This window comes from Bufo bufo, chromosome 6, assembly GCF_905171765.1.
Source record: "Bufo bufo chromosome 6, aBufBuf1.1, whole genome shotgun sequence".
Lineage (NCBI taxonomy): Eukaryota > Metazoa > Chordata > Amphibia > Anura > Bufonidae > Bufo > Bufo bufo.
The window spans coordinates 112,601,335-112,607,334 of NC_053394.1; positions in this window are offsets into that span (position 1 = coordinate 112,601,335).

Here is a 6,000-nt window from a genome sequence, read left to right on the forward strand (position 1 = left end):
AGTACTCGAAACAGCGCAACAGGGCACACAGGTCTCGCATGGAGGCCCAGTCATTGGTGGTGAAGTGGTGCTGTTCTGCAGTGCGACTCACCCGTGCATGTTACAGCTGAAACTCCACTATGGCCTGCTGCTGCTCGCACAGTCTCTCCAGCATGTGCAAGGTGGAGTTCCACCTGGTGGGCACGTCGCATATGAGGCGGTGAGCGGGAAGGCCAAAGTTACGCTGTAGAGCAGACAGTCAAGCGGCGGCAGGATGAAAACGCCGGAAGCGCGCACAGACGGCCCACATTTTATGCAGCAGCTCTGACATGTCGGGGTAGTTGTGAATGAATTTCTGCACCACCGAATTCAGCACATGCGCCAGGCAAGAGATGTGCGTCAAACCGGCTAGTCCCAGAGCTGCAACGAGATTTCGCCCATTATCGCACACCACCAGGCCCGGGCTTGAGGCTCACTGGCAGCAACCACTCGTCAGTCTGTTGTTCTATACCCCACCACAACTCCTGCGCGGTGTGGGGCCTGTCCCCCAAACACATCAGTTTCAGAACGGCCTGCTGACGTATACCCCTGGCTGTGCTGAAGTTGGTGGTGAAGGTCTGTCGCTGACCGGATGAGGAGGTGGTAGAAGAGGAGGAGGAAGCCGAGTAGGAAGAGGAGGCAAAGAATGATGCCCTGCGATCCTTGGCGGCAGAAGGACGTGCGCCAAACAGCTCAGCCGCCACTACATTTACCCAGTGTGCAGTTAGGGAGATATAGCGTCCCTGGCCGTGCTTACTGGTCCACGTATCTGTGGTTAGGTGGACCTTGCCACAGATGGCGTTGCGCAGTGCACACTTGATTTTATCCGATACTTGGTTGTGCAAGGAGGGCACGGCTCTCCCGGAGAAGTAGTGGCGACTGGGAATGACGTACTGTGGGACAGCAAGCGACATGAGCTGTTTGAAGCTGTCCGTCTCCACCAGCCTGAATGACAGCATTTCAAAGGCCAGTAGTTTAGAAATGCTGGCATTCAGGGCCAGGGATCGAGGGTGGCTAGGTGGGAATTTACACTTTCTCTCCAAGGTTTGTGAGATGGAGAGCTGAACGCTTCCGTGTGACATGGTGGAGATGCTTGCTGATGGAGGTGGTGTTGTTGGTGGCACATCCTCTGTTTGCTGGGCGGCAGGTGCCAATGTTCCTCCAGAGGCGGAGGAAGAGGCAGAGGCAGCAGCACAAGAAGAAGCAGTAGGAGCCAGAGACCGTTCTTGGTTTTGAAGGTGCTTACTCCACTGCAGCCCGTGTCTCGCATGTAGATGCCTGGTCATGCAGGTTGTGCTAAGGTTCAGAACGTTAATGCCTCGCTTCAGGCTCTGATGGCACAGCGTGCCAGCCACTCGGGTCTTGTCGTCAGCACATTGTGTGAAGAAGTGCCATGCCAAGGAACTCTTTGAAGCTGCCTTTGGTGTGCTCGGTCCCTGGTGGCGCTGGCCAGTAGCAGGCAAACTGTTTTGGCGACGGCTGCTCTGCTTTTACACCCTGCTCCCTCTTTTGCTACGCTGTTGGGTTGGTCTCACCACTGCCTCTTCCTCCGAACTCTGAAAGTCAGTGGCACGACCTTCATTCCATGTGGGGTCTAGGACCTCATCGTCCGCTGCATCGTCTTCTACCCAGTCTTCCTCCCTGACCTCCTTTTCGGTCTGCACACTGCAGAAAGACGCAGCAGTTGACACCTGTGTTTCGTCATCATCAGAGACGTGCTGAGGTGGTATTCCCATGTCCATATCAGGAAACATAAGTGGTTGTGCGTCAGTGTATTCTATGTCTTCCACCCCTGGGGAAGTGCTAGGTGGATGACCTTGGGAAACCCTGCCAGCAGAGTCTTCAAACAGCATAAGAGACTGCTGCATGACTTGAGGCTCAGACAGGTTCCCCGATATGCACGGGGGTGATGTGACAGACTGATGGGCATGGGTTTCAGGCACCACCTGTGTGCTCTCTGCAGAAGACTGGGTGGGAGATAATGTTCTGGATCCGCTGTCGGCCACCCAATCGACTAGCGCCTGTACTTGCTCAGGCCTTACCATCTTTAGAACGGCATTAGACCCGACCAAATATCGCTGTAGATTCTGGCGGCTACTGGGACCTGAGGTAGTAGGTTCAGTAGGACGTTATCACGACCGGCGTGCCGATCACATACGTGACGCAAAGGGAGGGAAAAGGGAAGGCCCTGTCTAAGGGAGAGGGAAAGGTGGTGACCCCTAACTCACCTTGAGGCTGGCACCTGACTGCCCTGACGTCCCTAGACGGGTTTCTCACCCGTACGCCGATCACGTGCCTAAACCCTGGCTTTCCCTAAGATGAGCCCTAAGTAGTGAATAGGGCGGTGGGGAGACTAGTCCTCACCACTGACACTAAAGGAAAACACCAAGGAGAGGACAGACAATACAGACAAAACATATAATCCCAGGTGGGCGACAACAGCGGACAACAAAAGCCCAACAGGTATCCGAAGGGTAACGCACTGGAACGACAACCAGGAATCACAGCTACACAGCTCCAGTGGGTCAGTATAGAAGTCCAGGCAGGAAGCTCTATATCTGGCAACCAGAGAAGTGGGAGGGAGAATATAAGGAGGTTGGGAGTAATGGACAAGAAACAGCTGAGGAGAAGAAGCTACGGATCCCTGAGTGAGACAAAAAGGATTGCAAGGCAAACACAGAAAGCTATCATTAAGAAGCAGTGCGATCTTTAGACATAGAGTGCGCAGCCACCCGCTGCGACTTCCGGACCCCAGGTATAACTGAGTCAGACATGGGTCTTGACACCCTCGTGACAGACGTGTAGATGTGGCAGAACGGCCACGTCCTCTCCCTGCACCAGAGGCTCCACCAACACCACCACAAGACCATGACCGCGTCCCTTATTAGATGTTTGCCTCATAGTTAGCGTTCACCGAGCAAAGTAAAAAGTGGTTGAGTCTGTTAAAAATAATTATCCGCCAATAAAAACCCTGATGTAGGGTATTGCACTAAAAAAAAAAATGTTAAACTCTATATGACAGCGGTATTTGTGGCTTAATTTCACAGTAATTTATGCACCTCTAATCCCAGATGTGCAGTATATCAGAGTTTTTTTTTAACCCCAGTAAGCAAAAGCTGTATTTGCGGCCTAAATTTCACAGAAACTTATGCACCTATAATCACAGATGTGCAGCATATAAAACACTGTGTTTTTTCCACCCCGGTATGCAAAAGCCTTATTTCTGGCCTAAAATGAACAATCCCTTATGCACCTATAATCCTAGATGTGCACTATACAGGGAGTGCAGAATTATTAGGCAAGTTGTATTTTTGAGGATTAATTTTATTATTGAACAACAACCGTGTTCTCAATGAACCCAAAAAACTCATTAATATCAAAGCTGAATATTTTTGGAAGTAGTTTTTAGTTTGTTTTTAGTTTTAGCTATTTTAGGGGGATATCTGTGTGTGCAGGTGATTATTACTGTGCATAATTATTAGGCAACTTAACAAAAAACAAATATATACCCATTTCAATTATTTATTTTTACCAGTGAAACCAATATAACATCTCAACATTCACAAATATACATTTCTGACATTCAAAAACAAAACAAAAACAAATCAGTGACCAATATAGCCACCTTTCTTTGCAAGGACACTCAAAAGCCTGCCATCCATGGATTCTGTCAGTGTTTTGATCTGTTCACCATCAACATTGCACGCAGCAGCAACCACAGCCTCCCAGACACTGTTCAGAGAGGTGTACTGTTTTCCCTCCTTGTAAATCTCACATTTGATGATGGACCACAGGTTCTCAATGGGGTTCAGATCAGGTGAACAAGGAGGCCATGTCATTAGATTTTCTTCTTTTATACCCTTTCTTGCCAGCCACGCTGTGGAGTACTTGGACGCGTGTGATAGAGCATTGTCCTACATGAAAATCATGTTTTTCTTGAAGGATGCAGACTTCTTCCTGTACCACTGCTTGAAGAAGGTGTCTTCCAGAAACTGGCAGTAGGACTGGGAGTTGAGCTTGACTCCATCCTAAACCCGAAAAGGCCCCACAAGCTCATCTTTGATGATACCAGCCCAAACCAGTACTCCACCTCCACCTTGCTGGCGTCTGAGTCGGACTGGGGCTCTCTGCCCTTTACCAATCCAGCCACGGGCCCATCCATCTGACCCATCAAGACTCACTCTCATTTCATCAGTCCATAAAACTTAGAAAAATCAGTCTTGAGATATTTCTTGGCCCAGTCTTGACGTTTCAGCTTGTGTGTCTTGTTCAGTGGTGGTCGTCTTTCAGCCTTTCTTACCTTGGCCATGTCTCTGAGTATTGCACACCTTGTGCTTTTGGGCACTCCAGTGATGTTGCAGCTCTGAAATATGGCCAAACTGGTGGCAAGTGGCATCTTGGCAGCTGCACACTTGACTTTTCTCAGTTCATGGGCAGTTATTTTGCGCCTTGGTTTTTCCACACGCTTCTTGCGACCCTGTTGACTATTTTGAATGAAACGCTTGATTGTTCGATGATCACGCTTCAGAAGCTTTGCAATTTTAAGAGTGCTGCATCCCTCTGCAAGATATCTCACTATTTTTGACTTTTCTGAGCCTGTCAAGTCCTTCTTTTGACCCATTTTGCCAAAGGAAAGGAAGTTGCCTAATAATTATGCACACCTAATATAGGGTGTTGATGTCATTAGACCACACCCCTTCTCATTACAGAGATGCACATCACCTAATATGCTTAATTGGTAGTAGGCTTTCGAGCCTATACAGCTTGGAGTAAGACAACATGCATAAAGAGGATGATGTGGTCAAAATACTCATTTGCCTAATAATTCTGTACTCCCTGTATGAAACAGAGGGGTTTGTTTCACCCAGTATGCCCCAGTATGCCAAAGCCGCATTTCTGGCCTAAATGTAACACTCACTTATGCACTTATAATCCTAGATGTGCACTATATGAAACAGATGTTTTTTTTTCAACCCAGTATGCCCCAGTATGCCAAAGCCGTATTTCTGGCCAAAATGTGACACTCACTTATGCTCCTATAATCCTAGATGTGCACTACATGAAACAGATGTTTTTTTTTCACCCCAGTATGAGAAAGCCGTATTTGTGGCCTAAATTTCACAGTAACTTATGCACGTCTAATCCCAGATGTGCAGTATATCAGAGGTTTTTTTTTTAACCCCAGTAAGCAAAAGCCGTATTTGTGGCCTAAATTTCACAGTAACTTATGCACCTATAATCACAGATGTGCAGTATATAAAACACAGTGTTTTTTCCACCCCAGTATGCGAAAGCCGTATTTCTGGCCTAAAATGAACAGTCCCTTATGCACCTATAATCCTAGATGTGCACTATATGAAACAGATGGGTTTTTTTTCACCCCAGTATGCCCCAGTATGAGAAAGCCATATTTCTGGCCTAAATTGAACAGTCCCTTATGCAGCGATAATCCTAGATGTGCACTATATGAAACAGAGGGGTTTTTTTAACCCCAGTGTCTCAAAGCAGTATTTCTGGACTTGCAGACATGCAGATATATTGTGCTGGTGCACTATCGTTGCATAAAATGGCTGCCGATTATGTATTGACTAACTGAAGGAAAAAAGTTTGTTTTCAGTAGTAGTTGGCTCAGGGCAGGCTTAAAACAATTGTGCACTGCACCCACAAAACACATTTGCTGTAGATCGGTGAGTAAAGAAGCAGTTCTTCATAAGATTCCTCCCTGATCTCTCCCTCACAGCAGCAGCAGCCTATCCCTACACTAATCCGAGCAGAGTGACGGGCGGCGCTACATGACTCCAGCTTAAATAGAGGCTGGGTCACATGCTTCAGTTGGCCAATCACAGCCATGCCAATAGTAGGCATGGCTGTGATTGCCTCTTGGGGCAAGTAGTATGACGCTTGTTGATTGGCTGCTTTGCAGCCTTTCAAAAAGCGCCATAAAAATCGCCGAACACTGAACCCGAACCCGAACTTTTACGT